Genomic DNA, 18,147 nt, shown 5'->3' with positions numbered 1-18,147 from the left:
TGCAAGTTATTGTGGTATATGGAACTCATACCATAATCTCTCAGGAAAGCAGAAACTGATCCTTTTGGGACCGCCTAAAAAGGCCTAGGGGGTGAGGAGTACTCTACTTTGCCCCCTTTTCACGTTCCGAACTATTTTATTTTACTCTCTTCTGTAATTACACAAAATAGCAGCGATAAGATGCATCGGAGACACACAGTGAGAGAAAGGAGGCCGGAGATGAAGAAGAGATGTCAAATACACATTGGAGATAATATAGTGGCAGAAGGGAAGTAAATATGAGTAAACTTACCATGTAACATAAAAATGTTGCACTCTATACTATAAGTCTCATTTTATACTACAATCACTTCGCTACAACCTCATAAATTAAAAATAAAAATGAATAATGTCTCAAACAATTTTTGATTTCTAAATATAAATTTATTCTTCAGAATTTTCTAAATTTGAAAGAACTAGTAACATGTCCTCATCAGCAATGTCCTCATTAAAAGTCTCCAATGATGATTCTTGTAACTCTATGGTCTCCAAACACTCGATAAATTCGCCATCAAGAGATTGATCAAAAAAATCATTCAAGTCATCTCCTCCTTGTGACAATATTTCATTATTGGTGCTGTCAATTTCAATCAATGTAGTGGAATCATTCAAGTCATCTCCTCGTGACAATATTTCATTATTGGTGCTCTCAATTTCAATCAATGTAGTGGAATCATTCAAGTCATCTCCTCCTTGTGACAATATTTCATTATTGGTGCTGTCCATTTCAATCAATCTAATGGAATCATACAAGTCATCTCCTCCTTGTGACAATATTTCATTATTGGTGCTCTCAATTTCAATCAATGTAGTGGAATCATTCAAGTCATCTCCTTGTGACAATATTTCATTCTTGGTGCTGTCCATTTCAATCAATCTAATGGAATCATACAAGTCATGTCCTCCTTGTGACAATATTTCATTATTGGTGCTCTCAATTTCAATCAATGTGTTGGACAATTCAAAAGAAATTGCCACGGTCTCTTCATTGTGAGCCATTTTATTTTGAAATTGCTTGCTGTAAATTGCAGAAAAAAATAATCACTTTCATTTATCGTTTTTAGTAATACATAATATAAAACTAACTTTATCAAGTATTTAGTATAACAGAAGGACTGCAAATAAATAACAGAAAACATTTTTCAAATTATCTTCAAGTGTACAACATAGTTCCCCTTACAAATTAACAACTCACCTTTTTAAAAGTAGCAGAAGTGTTAGTACTGTGTAAATCAAACACCAGAAATTCACCACCAAAAATTCCTCACAAATGTACCTCAGACAGTAGTATCACAAAATGGCTGTGGTTTCCTCTCATTTGACATATATACATAACCAATTAACTTTCATCACACACAAATACAAAACCAAAGTAACATTTTAATTGGTTCTAAATTTCAACACTTTCAAATGTGTTTTCCCCATGCAATTTTCCATAGGACATTTACATACGTCTACAGCCTGAATGGCTGAACGGAATTACACCAAACTTGGCAAAATGGTACATCAAACCTAAGAGGTCAGGAAGGATCTACTATGCCCCCTTATGGTCATTTCCCCCTTCGCTTTGGCCTCCTCTTGTCTCTCAATCCTACCGAGAGACAAGATGGCGGCCGCTACGGACTGTTTGGAATGTTGACAGACGCCGGAGAACCAATCAGCTTCGCAAAGCTCCGTAACGCGAAAAGTACGCGAAGCGGAGCGCTGTTACAGATATATATCTTTTTTTGAACGTTAATTTCTCAAAATCCACTGGAGCACATATATTGAGACCTAGCAAAGGCACATCGGGCTACCAGTCCCTAATATTTTGCCAAGTTTCGTGCAAATCCATTCAGCCGTTCGATTATTATTATTTTGTTTTTTTTTTGCCCCGCGGGGCCCTTTTAAAACCTCCACATCAAACCTAGGGGGTCAGCGAGGATCTACTATGCCCCCTTATAGTTATTTCCCCCTTTGTTTTGACCTCCTCTTGTCTCTCGATCCTACCGAGAGACAAGATGGCGGCCGCTACGGACTTTTTGGAATGTTGACAGACGCCGGAGAACCAATCAGCTTCGCTTCACAAAGCTCCGTTGCGCGTAAAGTACGCGTCCTGGGACGCTGCCAGGTCCGCTGTTACAGATATATATCTTTTTTTAAACGTTAATTTCTCAAAATCCACTGGAGCACATATATTGAGACCTACAAAAGGCACATCGGGCTACCAGTCCCTACAATTTTGCCAAGTTTCGTGCAAATCCATTCAGCCGTTCGGGCTAAAAGTGAGGCCAACCGCCCTATGGAAAACTCAATGTTAAAAACACGTTTTGGGACCCCCCTTTTTTCTCGGCCCCCCTTGACGAACCCCCCCCAAATTTTCAAGGGCTGCTCAGAAACAAAATGTGCCATTTTCCTGAAAATTTCAGCCAATTCCGTCCACAAACGCCAAAGTTATTAGACATAGAATTTTCAAAAATCCCATAGAGAAAAAATCCTAACTATATATACCTACTGGCGACCGCCAGTAGGTAATATATATATATATATATATATATTACCTACTGGCAATAGCCAGTAGGGATATATAGTTAGGACCTAGCTACCATAGGAAATCCGCAACATTTTATTGGGAATAACTTTGGCGCCGGTTGAGGAATTTGCCTGTAATTTTTAAGAATTGTGGCCAGCTCCACTGCGCTCCTTCCCTGAAAGTTTCGGGGAGATTCGTGAAGTGGGGGCTGAGAAAAAAGGGGGGTCCCAAAACGTGTTTTCCCCATGTTAATTTCCATAGGACGTTCTGACGAGGCTACAGCCCGAACCGCTGAACGGAATTACACCAAACTTGGCAAAATTGTAGGGACTGGTACGCAGAAGTGCCTTTGCTATATTTGGTGAAAATTGCTCAAGTGGTTTTTATGAAAATTTACTTCAAAAACACATATATATCTGGGCGGAGCCTAACCACACGTCTCATCGTGAGATCTGATTGGCTGTCAGCACTTCATCCAAGAAGTGTTGGCAGCCATCTTGGGACCAATATACATGATAGCACCTCATTAAAAAGCATTGTAGTTAATAGAGGGTTTTAGGACTTTAGTTACATTATAAATCATTTGTTGATGCTACCATACTCATTTTAGGAATTGTGGTGTGTTCTAAGGTGATTTTACCATGTGAAAAAGCATTCTGCTGGGATATCATGAATCATGTTTGAAAGAAAACTATTATCTCATGCTTTTCCCACAGTGGTTTGGAAGGGGATCTATAAGCTAAACGGAAAGCATATTTTCTGTAAATTCACATTATCTTTCTCAGTCATGTGAGAATGAAGTCTGATATTCTCAGTAAAACATGTACATCCAACAAGGACAGAGACTGTCAGTTGATTCCTTTGTGTTCTACTGCAGCCTCCTAGAGTGTTCTAAAGAACAACTAGAGCGCTAACAGTCCTACTTATTACAAAGGTATGGCACACCTGAAGCCATCTTGATTGGAATAAAGTGGTAACTCTTAAAACATTTAATTTAAAAAGGAACAAAATGAGGGGGTATATTTTGCCATAGAAAGTATGATTAGTGCTGCAGAAAGAAAAATTAGGGCACATTTTGAGTGACTTCCCAAATCCTCTTCTATTTCATTAAAAAATTCTGACATGCAGTCTCCCAAGAAGGCCACCAGAGACAAAAGAGCCCAAATGTAGCCCAAATATCACCCAGATGTAGCCCAAGTATAGCCCAATGACAGAATGTCCCAGAGTGTTCTAAAGAACAGCTAGAGCACTAAAGGTCTTACTTATGACAAAAGTATGGCACACCAGAAGCCATCTTGATTGGAATGAAGTGGTAAGTCTGAAAACATTTAATTTAAAAAGGAACAAAATGAGGGGGTTCATTTTGCCATAGAAATAGAAAGTATGATTAGCAGCAGACTTCCCTGGTGAGCAGTAGCTTTACTACAGTGATCTAATGAGCAACTAGAGTGCTAACATTCTGAATTTATGGCAAATGTGTGACACATCTGAATGCCTTCTTGATGGAACCAAAGTAAACAAGCATTGAAAATGCAATAGATCTCGCCCTCGTTTAAGTTAAAGCCATTCTGTTTGTAATGAGGTGGCTTTTTAGCTTTGCTTTTATTAGTGTTTTTAAAACTTTCATGTAAATAACATGCCTATGTATGCATATATGTATATGTATGCATGCATTTATATTTGTATTTATATAGATATGCAGATTATATATGTTTATGTTCTTATAAAACTTGGCTGTTCAGACAGGCTTATTTTCAGTAAGTTGTTGTGTTAGGTTCCTACTTCAACAGCGCCATGAAGCCCACGGGCATACGTGCGCTTTACAAAAAAACCCTAACATAACATATATATGTATGTATATATATATATACATACATAAATGCATATGCATATATATGCATATATATATGTGTATATGTGTGCGTGTAGAGAGAGGTAGAGAGGTAGAGGTGTAGAGGTTGAGAGATAGAGGTAGAGAGGTAGAGGTAGAGAGGTAGAGGTAGAGAGGTAGAGACTAGTAGAGAAAGAAGTAGAGAGAGGTAGAGAGGTAGAGAGAAGAGAGTGAGTAATAGAGTAGAGAGTGAGTAGTAGAGAGTAGTAGAGAGCAGTAGAGAGAGTAGCAGAGAGTGAGTAATAGAGAGTAGTAGAGTGAATAGTAGAGTGAGTAGTAGAGAGTAGTAGAGACTCAGTAGTAGAGAGTGAGTAGTAGAGAGTAAGTAGTAGAGTGAGTAGTAGAGAGCAGTAGAGAGTGAGTAGTAGAGAGTAGTAAAGAGTGAGTAGTAGAGAGTAGTAGAGAGTGAGTAGCAGAGAGAGAGAATAGTAGAGAGTAGTAGAGAGTGAGTAGTAGAGTGAGTAGTAGAGTGAGTAGTAGAGAGTAGTAGAGAGAGAGTAGTAGAGGGTGAGTAGTAGAGAGTAGTAGAGAGTGAGTAGTAGAGAGTGAGTAGTAGAGAGTAGTAGAGATAGAGTAGTAGAGAGTGAGTAGTAGAGAGTAGTAGAGAGTGAGAAGTAGAGAGTGAGTAGTAGAGAGTAGTAGATAGTGAGTAGTAAAGAGTGAGTAGTAAAGAGAGAGTAGTAGAGAGTGAGTACTGGAGAGTAGAGAGTAGTAGAGAGTGAGTAGTAGATAGTGAGTAGTAGGGAGTGAGTAGTAGAGAGAGAGTAGTAGAGAGTAGTAGAGTAGTAGAGAATGAGTAGTAGAGAGTGAGTATTAGAGAGTAGTGGAGTAGTAGAGAGTAAGTAGTAGAGAGTAGTGGAGAATATTCCAAAGTTTGGCACAGCACCACTTGCACAATAAGTCCAATCAAATCATATCACTTAGAGTCCTTATTGAAGCGCTGAATCTTGGTGTATATTCAAATGCTTTTATTTTCCTTAAGTTTAGGTACCACAGCCAGCTGACGCATTTCGTTCTGTACAACAGAACTTCTTCAGGGCGTTCTTATTTCCTTCAAGTTATGTCGGTATCCTGTTGTCATATAACTAGATATTTCTTCCAAATGTTAGACGAGACGTAAGTACATTCTTATTCAAAGTGACTAGGTATCAATTTTACCCACACAATTTGGGCCGAATTGAGTAATTTATAGCATCCTCAAAGTCAGTCTTTCAAAAATTCCAAAGTATAGGACATGATAATCCAAATCCAAATGTTTCTCAAGAAAAGTCATTTTCAATCGTTCGGAATTTCGGCGTTTGGGCAGATATGACCCAGTGACCCCCAGTATGCAAGGGGAATTAGTCCCCCCTCTGCAAACGTGCCAGTGGCCTGCGTTGCAGAGAGGTGTAAAAAGAGGCATAGCCTCTCTACACCTCTCTGCAATGCAGCCCCCTGGCGCATACTGGAGGTTCCAGGTGGGCTAGTTGGCCCCCAGGGACCCCCAGTATGCAAGGGGAATTAGTTCCCCCTCTTCAAACATGTACGGGGGCTGCGTTGCAGAGAGGTGTAAAAAAGGGTGTGGCCTCATTACACCTCTCTGCAATGCAGCCCCCTGGCGCATACTGGAGGCTCCTGGTGGGCTAGTTGGCCCCCAGGGACCCCCCAGTATGCAAGGGGAATTAGTTCCCCCTCTGCAAATGCGCCAGGGGGCTGCGTTGCAGAGAGGTGTAACAAGGGGCATAGCCTCATTACACCTCTGCAATCCACTGCTGATGATGTCACATATTACATCATTCATGACATGGTCAGTGACATCACTGATGACATCACTGATGACATCATCCAGTGAATGTGAATTGCTTCGTTATTTAAATATGCATTATATATATAGCAATCTGCATTGAAGAATGAGTGGATATATAAAAATAAATATTTGGATGGAGGATTTAGTAGCAGTGTAATTGACTGTTTACTTGACCAATTTATAGTGTCTCACTAAATATAGTGGATTGTGACTAAACTGTTTGAATATCTGTATCACTTTGTCAGTTGTTGTGTAAACTGGTTCTCCAGTTGGTTACTAGCTATGTGAAAGTCTGTATTAGTTATTGATTAGTTAACTGAGTATTTGTATGGGAGAGTGAATGTGTGTGTGGTTCGGTGGGGGGTGTGACTGCCCAAAGATGTGTGCATAGTTGATTCACTAGATATATGAAGTTAAAACGGACTCTTCAAATGATTTCAACTGCCGGTATTTATTAAAATGCGTTTCGGCGATCCCTGTCGCCTTGCTCGCTGGTAAGTTGTGCTGAGAAACCCCTTCACATTTAAATACAATCACATGTGATCTTCTTACTCGAGTTTATACATGTACATAGAAGTCAGACTGTATTCGCTTTGAGGTATGGTATATAGGAAAACAGACTTATTACAACGTATACATTTCGTTACATAGAAGTACTTATCACAATGTAATGAATGACAATCTTTTTTCTGAAATACCTATCTATACTACTATTATAAAGTAAGAACTGTGAACGTTTGAGGCGGGTAAACTCGGGAACCACAGCGCCAATTCAAACACCCGATACATCATTGTAATTGTCAGGGTGTGCAGATGGACATAAGCTATATTAAAATAAAATATATACGTTGTTTAAAAAATTGAAGAGAAAAAAAAGTAGTCCCTTGAAAGTAGCGCCGGCCGCGACCTGCGTGCTGACATCAGGAGCGCGGGGAGGAGAGGCGTACAGGAGCGAGGAGGAGCGGCGGAGCTCAGCGCGGGGAGGAGCGGAGACCTTTGCCAGACTGGAGCGGGCTGAGGTACGTCAAGCGCAGGGAGGAGCGGTGAACTAAGGCAGACTGACCGGTAAACTTTGGTGGAGCGCGGGGAGGAGCGGGGAACTTTGCCAGACTGGAGCAGGCTGAGGTACGTCAGGAGCAGGCTGAGGTATGTCAAGCGTGGGGAGGAGCGGTGAACTAAGGCGGACTGGAGCGGGCTGATGGGTAAACTTTGGCGGACTGCAGCCCCGTGTGGAATGGGTACATACTGGCTTTGTGTAGTGGGGGTTGAGTAGCCATGGCAGGAATGGGTACATACTGGCTTTGTGTAGTGGGGGTTGAGTCGCCATGGCAGGTTATGAACGGGGTTTGCTTTTGCAGCGCACAGAGAAAGGTCGTTTGCAGCGTCGATTGCGTGGCAAAAGTGTTAGGGAGCATGGCGTGTGTGGCTGATTGGGGGCACTGAAGGTGTTGGTGAACTTGGGCTGAGGAGGTGGTTGGGGCCTGGGTTTGGGCGACTGCGATGAACTAAGGCGGACTGGAGCGGGCTGAGCGGTAAACTTTGGCGGACTGCAGCGGGGCGTGTGGAATGGGTACATACTGCCTTTGTGTACTGGGGGTTGAGTCGCCATGGCAGGTTATAAACGGGGTTTGGTTTTGCAGTGCACAGACAAAGGTCGTTTGCGTCGCCACAGTGTTAGGGAGCAAGCCTGATTGCCCCCGGACAACGTCGGGACGGGCTGCTAGTATATATATATATTCGGTTAAAATATATACATAATGCCTGAATTTGATCCTTAATAACTGTTCTAATACATTGGTATCATTTTTTATTCTTTCATTAGACATTGAAGTACATCTAGTTACCATTAACCTATCGATTGGTCTACGTTAACCATCTTGGTGAGAAGATCACAATAAAAGTGCATGTGCTAAAGTGCTAATGATAAAGTGCAAAATAAACTCCCAGCCGGGAGTTATGCTTTTAACTAATAAAATAGTTAAAAGGATAGGGGCAGGGTATCAGGGCAGAAATAAATATCTATGTATAGATAATCTTGTATTATATCTGTACTAATACTGAATGGTGGGTACTAAAAATGATTCAGGAAAAGTTAAGGAGAGAATTGAGGGTAATGAGAATGAGCATCTGAGACCCAATTAGAATACTTAGTTTGTGTGGTCAAAATTCCATTGCCATGGTACTAATCTATATTGAAATGGTACAGCCCTCCGATTTGATCGGGTAATGTCAGACTATACATTTATAAGAAACCACGTCAGAAAATCGAGGCCTACTTAGGTTAATTGATATCTCTAAAAACATATTATTTTAATAAATAAGTTTTAAGATAATAAATACATATCATGATAATAATAAAGGCCCTAACTCCAAGATGATGTAGATATTATTACAGATAATGATGCAAGTCTTCACAGATGTTGAGCCCTTTCAGAGTTTAGTGGTTTCTAGTTGGCGTAGTTGTTTTTCACGATCACCTCCCCTCTTGTTGGCTTGGATGCTGTCTATTGCAAAATATTGTAACACGTTAAGGTTGGTACTATGTTCATTTTTAACGTGTCGAGCTACTGGGTAGGTAGGGTCAGAATTGACCGTGGCCCTAAGATGTTGCAGTATTCTTGCATGCACTTGCAGTTTTGTGCTGCCTACATATAGGAGACCACATATGCACTTTAACACATACACAGCATATTCAGTTTTGCACGTGTAATGCCCCTTGATTTTAATCAGGGTTTCTGAAAATGCATTGGTATATGTGGTGGTGTTAATCCCAAATTTACAGACCCTGCAAGTGCTGCATTTATAAAAAGCCTTTGTTAGTGGGCAGCCAACTTTCTTTGCTAGAGAGCTCAGGGCTAGTTTTAACCAAATCTGTTCTCATTGAGTGGGCCTTACGAAAAGTAAAATTCGGTCTACTCACTGAATAAGGGTATTATAGTTAGCTGGACATTTCACTCATACAAAACCATTGAAATTCGTCTGTTATAGTTAGTTGTACTAACTGTAACTCTCACGCCCGCAATCCACTGGTGATGATGTCACATATTACATCATTCATGACATGGTCAGTGACATCACTGATGACATCACTGATGACATCTCAAATGACATCACTAATGACAACCTGTGTTTTTTTCAGTGAATTTATATAAATATATATATATATATATAACTATAACATGTGTGAAACCTACGGTTTTTCAGTGAATTTATAAGATTTTTTAAATGCTAATTTTTAACTTTAACGTGTGTGAAACCTATGGTTTTTCAGTGAATTTCTAAGGTTTTTTAAATGCTAATTTGTAACTATAACGTGTGTGAAACCTATGGTTTTTTAAGTGAATTTCTAATTTTTTTTAAATGCTAATTTTTAACTATAACGCGGGTGAAACCTATGGTTATTTCAGTGAATTTCTAAGGTTTTTTAAATGCTCATTTTTAACTATAACGTGGCTGAAACCTATGGTTTTTTCTGTGAATTTCAAAGGTTTTGTAAATGATAATTTTTAAATGTATTAATTGTTATATTTTTTTATACTGATTTACTACATTATTTTAAGTTATTTATTTTTAGATATTTTATTTTTTAAATTACATTACCTATTGGTTATATAAATTGAAAAATAAATATTTTTTAAAATATTGAAACTGTAATGTTTTTATATTTTGTTATATTTTTTTAATTTATATATATTTTATATAGCAGGCAATGATATCCTATGGAAGAAAATTCAAGTTACTGGTAAGTACAGTTAAATTTACTTTTCAGGAACAGTAGTGAGCTGAAAGATGCAGCACTGAGTTCTCTCCTCAAAAGAGCTGAGTAAATCGGAATTTGTATTTCGGCTGATTTTTGAGGAATTTTTTAAAGTTTCAAAACTCCACACACAGAAGAATTTCCAAGTAAAACATGTCAATGTTTGCCTATGGAAGGAAATTCAAGGTACTGTAACTACGATTAGAATTACTTTTCAGGATCAGTAGTGGGCTGAAAGATGGAGCAATGAAGTCTCTTTTGATAACAGGTGAGTAAATCGGAATTCGTAGTTCGGCTGATTTCAGTGGAATTTTTTAAAGTTCCAAAACCCCTCACTTAAAAGAATTTCCAAGTAAAACATGTCAATGTTAGCCTATGGAAGGAAATTCAAGTTAATGTAAATATGGTTACATTTACTTTTCAGGGTCCATCCACGGCTCAAAGATGCAGCACTGACGTCTCTCGTGATAACAGGTAAGTATATCGGAATTCGTACTTCGGCTGACTTTAGAGGAATATTTTGCTCAATAGTGAACGAAGGGGGCGGGGCCTGAGGACACATATGTGCAAACACGCCCTGTGGCGCGTTTAAGATTGGGGAATATATTCCTCTTCAATTCTGAGGTCACCTGTGAGCCAACTAGCCCATCAGGTACCTCCAGTTTTCACCAGAGAGCTGCGTTGTAGAGAGGTGTTCAGAGGGCACGCCCCCTTTTTACAACACTTTGCGACACAGCTCCGTGGCACTTACTAGAGGTACCAGTTGGACTAGTTGGCCCCTTGGGGACCTCTGGATTGAAGAGGAATATATTCACCAACCTAAAACGCGCCACAGGGCGTGTTTGCACACATGTAACCTCAAGCCTCGCCCCCTACCGTCACCACTGTGCAAACATGCCTGGTAACGCGTTCTAAGTTGGGGGATTAAGTCCCCTTGCATACCGGGGGTCCCTGGGGGCCAACTAGCACACCAGGAACTTCCAGTGAGTGCCAGGGGGCTGCGTTGCAGAGCGGTGTAAAAAGGGGCGTGGCCTCATTACACCTCTCTGCAACGCAGCCCCCTGGCGCGTTTGCAGAGGAAAACTAATTCCCCTTGCATACTGGAGGTCCCTGGGGGCCAACTAGCCCTCCAAGAACCTCCAGTATGCGCCAGGGGGCTGCATTGCAGAGAGGCGTAATGAGGCCACACCCCTTTTTACACCTCTCTGCAACGCAGCCCCCTGGCACATTTGCAGAGGAGGAAGTAATTCCCCTCCCATACTGAGGGTCCCTGGGGGGCAACTAGCCAACCAGGAACCTCCAGTGTGCGCCAGGGGGCTGCGTTGCAGAGAGGTGTAAAGAGGACTCACCCCTTTTTACACCTCTCTGCAACGCAGCCCCCTGGCGCTTTTTCAGGGGGGGAACTAATTCCCCTTGCATACTGGGGGTCCCTGGGGCCAACTAGCCCTCCAGGAACCTCCAGTGTGTGCCAGGGGGCTGTGCTGCTGAGAGGTGTAAAGAGGCCACACCCCCTTTTTACACCTCTCTGCAAGGCAGCTCCCTGGCGAATACTGGAGGTTCCTGACCCCCTAGGCCTACTCAGGGGTCCCACAAGGACCCCCAAGGTCCCCCCTAATTTATTTATTTTTTTAAATCCCAGGATACGCATAGGGTACGCGTACCCTGCAGATCCCCCGAAAAAACATTAAGGCACCACTCTGCAAACGCACCGTCTGGCACATTTGCAGAGGGAGAAATAATTCCCCTTGAATACTGGGGGTCCCTGGGGGCCAAGTAGCCCACCAGAAACCTCCAGTATGCGCCAGGGGGCTGCCTTGCAGAGACGTGTAAAGAGGCCATGCCCCTTTTTACACCACTCTGCAAGGCAGTCCCCTGGCGCATACTGGAGGTTCTTGGTGGCCTACTTGGCCCCCCAGGGACCCACAGTATTCAAGGAGAATTAGTTCCCCCTGTGCAAATGCGCCAGGAGGTGCGTTTGCAGAGTGGTGCCTTAATGTTTTCTTGGGGGATCAGCAGGGTACGCTTACCCTATGCGTATCCTGGGATTAAAAAAAATATATAAATAAATTCGGGGGGACCTTGGGGGTCCTTGTGGGACCCCCTGAGCAGGCCTAGGGGATCAGGAACCTCCAATATGCGCCAGGGGGCTGCCTTGCAGAGAGGTGTAAAAAGGGGGAGTGGCCTCTTTACACTTCTCTGCAGCGCAGCCCCCTGGCGCACACTGGAGGTTCCTGGTGGGCTAGTTGGCCCCCAGGGACCCCCAGTATGCAAAGGGAATTAGTTCCCCTCTGAAAAAGTGCCAGGGGGCTACATTGCAGAGGTGTAAAAAGGGGCGTGGCCTCATTACACCTCTCTGCAATGCAGCCCCCTGGCGCTTTTTCAGAGAGGGAACTAATTCCCCTTGCATACTGGGGGTCCCTGGGGGCCAACTAGCCCACCAGGTACCTCCAGTAAGCGATACGGAGCTGCGTTGCAGAGTGTTGTGAAAAGGGGCGTGGCCTCTTTACACGTCTCTGGAGGTTACTGACCCGCTAGGCCTGCTCTGGAGGTCCCACAAGGACCCCCAAGGCCAAAAACAAATTATTAATATTTTTTTAAATCCCAGGGTACGCGTAGGGTAAGCGTACCCTGCCGATCCAAAAAGAAAACCATTAAGGCACCACTCTGAAAACGCGCCCCCTGGCGCGCTTGCGGAGGGAGAAATAATTCCCCTTGAAAACTGGGGGTCCCTGGGGGCAAAGACGTGTGGAGAGGCCGCACCCCTTTTTACACCTCTCTGCAACGCAGCCCCCTGGCGCATACTGGAGGTTCCTAGTGGGCTAGCCCCCAGGGACCCCCAGTATTCAAAGGGACTTATTTCCCAATCTGCAACCGTGCAAGGGGGCTACCTTGCAGAGACATGTAAAGAGGCCCGCCCCTTTTTACACCTCTCTGCAACGCAGCCCCCTGGTGCGTTTGCAGAGGGGGAACTAATTCCCCTTGCATACTGGAGGTCCCTGGGGTCCAACTAGCCCACCAGGAACCTCCAGTATGCGCCAGGGGGCTGCCTTGCAGAGAGGTGTAATGAGGCCACGCCCCTTTTTACACCTCTCTGCAACGCAGACCCCTGGCACATTTGCAGAGGTAGAAGTAATTCCCCTCGCATACTCGGGGTCCCTGGGGGCCAACTAGCCCACCAGGAACCTCCAGTGTGTGCCAGGGGGCTGCGTTGCAGAGAGGTGTAAAGAGGCCATGCCCCTTTTTACACTTCCTGGTTTGGAGTGTTGACAGACAGTTGACAGCCAATTAGCATGCAGCTCGTGCTCGGGAAGGTACACGTACCATAAGCTTACTGTACAGAGTACAGTAAAGAGTACGGTAAGCTTCTATAGATATACTTATAATTTTACTTATGATTTTCTCACGAACTACTGAACGAATTTACACCATTCAACAAAAAGCGTGATCTGCGAACAGAACTCTACCTTTTTGCCAAGATTGGTGTAATTCCGTTCAGCCGTTCGGGCTGTAGCACTGGCTAAAGGTCCTATGGGAAATTGCATGGGGAAAATACATTTTAGGACCCCCTTTTTCTCAGCCCCTGCTTCACGTATCACCCCCAAACTTTCAGGGAAGGAGCGGAGCGGAGCAGGCCATTTTCCTGGAGCAATTCGCAAAGATTCGTCTACTGGCGCCAAAGTTATTCCAAATAGAATGTTGCGTATTTCCTATGGAAACTAGGTTTTAACTATAACTACCTACTGGCGACCGCCAGTAGGTAATATTAATATATATATAGCTGTTTGTGATCTCTGTTTTTAAAAAAATAGGGATTTTTAATAATGATTCCTTTTGGATCATTTAAATAAGTAATTAGTGTTACAAAGTGCATGCAGACAAAAACAATTGTCTTGGCACATTCAACTACAGTATTCTGTCGTTCATCAGTGAGCTTCATATCCTGCAGGAATCATCTGCTACTTGCTTGGACCCTCTACATCCAATTCTTCTACTTTTGTTGTGTTATCGATCTCACTTGGTTCGATGCACATTTTAAAACTCCCCTTGGCATGCTCATTTGGAACAATATTGACGTGTTCTGCTGTTACTAGAGCTGACTGGTGGTTGACTGCTTTATTTCGTATTCAAACACATCTTTCTCAAACAAACTAGCCTTGAGTTGAAATAAATAATGCATATCTATCCCTTCTCTTTAACTTTTTTCCAGTATGTTTGCTGCACTGGTGTGCTATGTTTGTACCTCTCCTGACAATTGTATTACAAAAGCTGCAAAAAGACTTCAATTTAGACAGTGGCTTGTTTCCAATTTCAGGTTTGTAAACATACAAACATACAATCGTAGAACATGCAGAGTGCTATTAAAACACCAAAGTGCTGCATAAAAAAAATAAGTAAATAAAAACATATATATATATGTGTGTATGTACATAGGGGTTGCTTTTACTCATTTCAGGTTGGCTTGAGTTGGTATTTTACCAATTCAAAGCTGTTATACTGTGCCTGGAGTGATAAATGGCTTTTCTCATTTTACAGCTTGGCAAGGACAGCACTGTGCTAGTCATATGCTTAAAGACTTTGCTGTAGAAATGGCAAAAGACTTTGTCCTTTCGCTGAAAAAAACATAGGTTTCAGACATGTTATAGTTAGGAATTAGCATTTAAAAAACCTTAGAAATTAACTGAAAAAAACATAGGTTTCAGGGCTGTTATATTTAGATGGACATTTCACTTGTACTAAACCATTGAAATTCCTCCCTAACTATAACTCGCGCGCCCGCAATTCACTGCTGATGATGTCACATATCACATCAGTCATGACATAGTAAGTGACATCACTGATGACATCATTGATGACATCTCAAATGTCATCCCTGATCACTTCACTGATGACATCATCCAGTGAATGTGATTTGGTTTGATATTTAAATATGTATTATTATATAAATATCAAACAACGAAAGAGCAACTAAAAATACCAAGAAGGAAGGAGGGTAAGTAAGACAAGTCAAATACCACAACCAAAATGATAGAGACTGGGTGAAAAAAGATCAGTACACACTGAGAAAAAAGAACCCTCAGGCACCAACAAAGTCAGTAGCCAATTGTCGTCATTGGGTTCTTATTAGCGGTATGTGCATTAGTACCTTGTAGTAAAGTGAGTGATCTAAAAGGAGGTGTGCCTGTTCCCTAGTATAGAGAATTCCTTTTAATAGAGGGACAGTCCATCTCCATTGAAAACAAAGGGGCCTATTATGATTGCGGAATTTCCGCATCCTCCGGGCCGGCAGAAGCCACCGCCGGCCCGGAGGATGCGGAAAAACCGCAGCGGACCCACCAAAGACCCACCGCCACATTAGGATGGCTGGTGGGTCCTGGTTTCCGTCCGCCGCTTTTCCGCCGTGGTTGGCTTACAACCGCGGCGGAAAAGCTCTAATATGGTGGCGGTGTCTCTCAGACACCGTCCGCCATATTAGGATTGCTGCCAAGATATGCATTTCCGCGGCGGGTTTACCGTCGTTGAAAAGCATATGGATCTTCACTGCAGGGGCCCGTTGCGGGCCCCCTAGTTGAAGGGGCGTGGGGGTGCACATGGGGGGTACCTGTGGTACCTCCTTACATTTGTATGCAGAAAGCGGCAGGCACCGCGCGGTGCCTGCCACTTTCTACATACAAATGCAATGCGTGCATTTTTAACATTGCTGCGGGTGCAGCTTGAAGCTGCACCCGCCGCAATGTTAAAAATAGAGGATGTGACCGCCAGGGTGATGGTCACATCCTAATAGAACAGGAGGGAACGCCGCAGCCCATGCGGACGTTCCCTCATCCTCGGTGATCGCGGACGGACTCAAGTCCGTCCGCGATCATAATCGGCCCCAAAGTGTGTGCGGACAGAAGTTGGTTGAGTCAGTTTGAACCAAACATGTCCTAAAAATTATGTGAAACTGGCCAACATGTTTCTGCTCTCATGAGCCATGACAGCTCAGCATTCATCAGGACCATACATACCGCACCAGGTGTTTCGCGCACGCTAAGGCGCAGAAAATCCTACGAGTGGGGAAGAAAATAACTTAATAAAGAGACTCACAGAATTTCTGTTTAGGAGCCCTCACATATGTAGGGGGGATTCAATCTGTAAAGGAAACCAAAAAAGATTTTTGATTTGGAAACAAAAACGACAAACATTTTGTGACTTGTTCTTGTTACAATCTTTAAATCGAGCATAACCACCTCCATAAATGAGAAGGCTTAAATCCCATCTTTTGTTGGGGAAAGTAGATTAATTCAACTATTGTGACACGACTGGCCACACCCAGTCTATCTTGCCCAGATAGCACGCCAAACAAAAGTAGTTTGAGTCCAGCCAAAAGGAAGCCATCACCCTTGAGAGGGGGCACTAGCCCCTTTTAAATGAGCGTTTGTTTTTGGTTTTACAGCGATTCTGGGCGTGAAGGTTTCCCCCACCACGAGCCTACGCTGTATTCATTATGAATATAATCAGTAAGTCTCCTTACGCTCCGTGATACATTTCATGGTTTTTAACAACATTTTTTGTTATTGCTATTTTCTTCCATTGTTAAAGGTGTATTTTTTACGGGCACTACATAACGATTACCTCTGTTGTCTTAAGCCATTAATGGTGGTAATTCTGGCACAGAAGGTCTCTAAAAATTCTCTAATTAAAATATTTAGGTAGCAAAAAATTTGCTTTATTTGAATTTACGAGCAAGCCATCGTTCTTTATTGCATACAGACACTTTTATGATAACATAGCAGACGCTTTGAAGAACGGGCCTGTCTTACTTTTCTTTTGGCTGGACTCGAACTACTTTTGCTTGGCGTGCTATCTGGCCACGATAGACTGGGTGTGGTCAGTCGTGTCACACTAGTTGAATTAATCTACTTTCCCCAACAAAAGATGGGATTTAAGCCTTCTCATTTATGGAGGTGGTCATGCTCGATTTAAAGATTGTAACAAGAACAAGTCACAAAATGTTTGCCGTTTTTGTTTCCAAATCAAAAATCTTTTTTGGTTTCCTTTACAGATTGAATCCCCCTACATATGTGAGGGCTCCTACACAGAAATTCTGTGAGTCTCTGTATTAAGTTATTTTCTTCCCCACTTGTTGGATTTTTTGCGCCTTAGCGTGCGCGAAACACCTGATGGGGTATGTATAGTCCTGATGAATGCTGAGCTGTCATGGCTCATGAAAGCAGAAACATGTTGACCAATTTCACATAATTTTTAGGACATGTTTGGTTCAAACTGACTCAACCAACTTCTGTCCGCACTCACTTTGTTTTTAATGGAGATGGACTGTCCCTCTATTAAAAGGAATTCTCTATACTAGGGAACAGGCACACCTCCTTTTAGATCACTCACTTCACTACAAGGTACTAATGCACATACCGCTAATAAGAACCCAATGACGACAATTGGCTACTGACTTTGTTGGTGCCTGAGGGTTCTTTTTTCTGAGTGTGCACTGACCTTTTTTCACCCAGTCTCTATCATTTTGGTTATGGTATTTGACTTGTCTTACTTACCCTCCTTCCTTCTTGGTATTTTTAGTTGCTCTTTCGTTGTTTGATATTCTGACTTTAAGGGGTATAAGAATGGCAGACTGATCCTTTTCTCTCTGGTTGTTTAACTCTACTATTATTATGTAAATAGCAATCTGACTTGAAGAATGAGTGGATGTATTAGTTTTTGGATAAAGGATTTACTAGCTGTGTGATTGACTGTTTACGTGACTAATTTAAAGTGTCTCACTAAATATATGAGTTAGTGACTAAACTGTGGTAATGTCTGTATCACTCTGTCTGTTGTGTAAACTGCTGCATCAGTTGGTTATTAGCTACATGAAAGTAGATATTGATTAGTTAGGTAAGTATTTGTATGAGACAGTGAATGTGTGTGTGGTTGGGTGGGGGATGTGTGACTGTGCAAAGATGTGTGAATAGTTGATTCACTAGGTATATGAGGTTAAGAGTAAATGTGGAAACAGTTGTTTGGGTGAGTGAGTATGTTTATGGCTGTGTTGATGAGCAAATATATCTCTTAGTGATTCATGTGCAACGAAGTAGAAAAAATAAAAGGCAGTGTATGTGACAGTTGTATATAAATAACTATACATAAGAGTCAGTGATTGTGTAAATAACTGT

This window comes from Lissotriton helveticus, chromosome 8 (assembly GCF_964261635.1).
Source record: "Lissotriton helveticus chromosome 8, aLisHel1.1, whole genome shotgun sequence".
Taxonomy (NCBI): domain Eukaryota; kingdom Metazoa; phylum Chordata; class Amphibia; order Caudata; family Salamandridae; genus Lissotriton; species Lissotriton helveticus.
The sequence above is the reverse complement of the archived record's forward strand: the minus strand, read 5'-3'. Positions refer to the sequence as shown.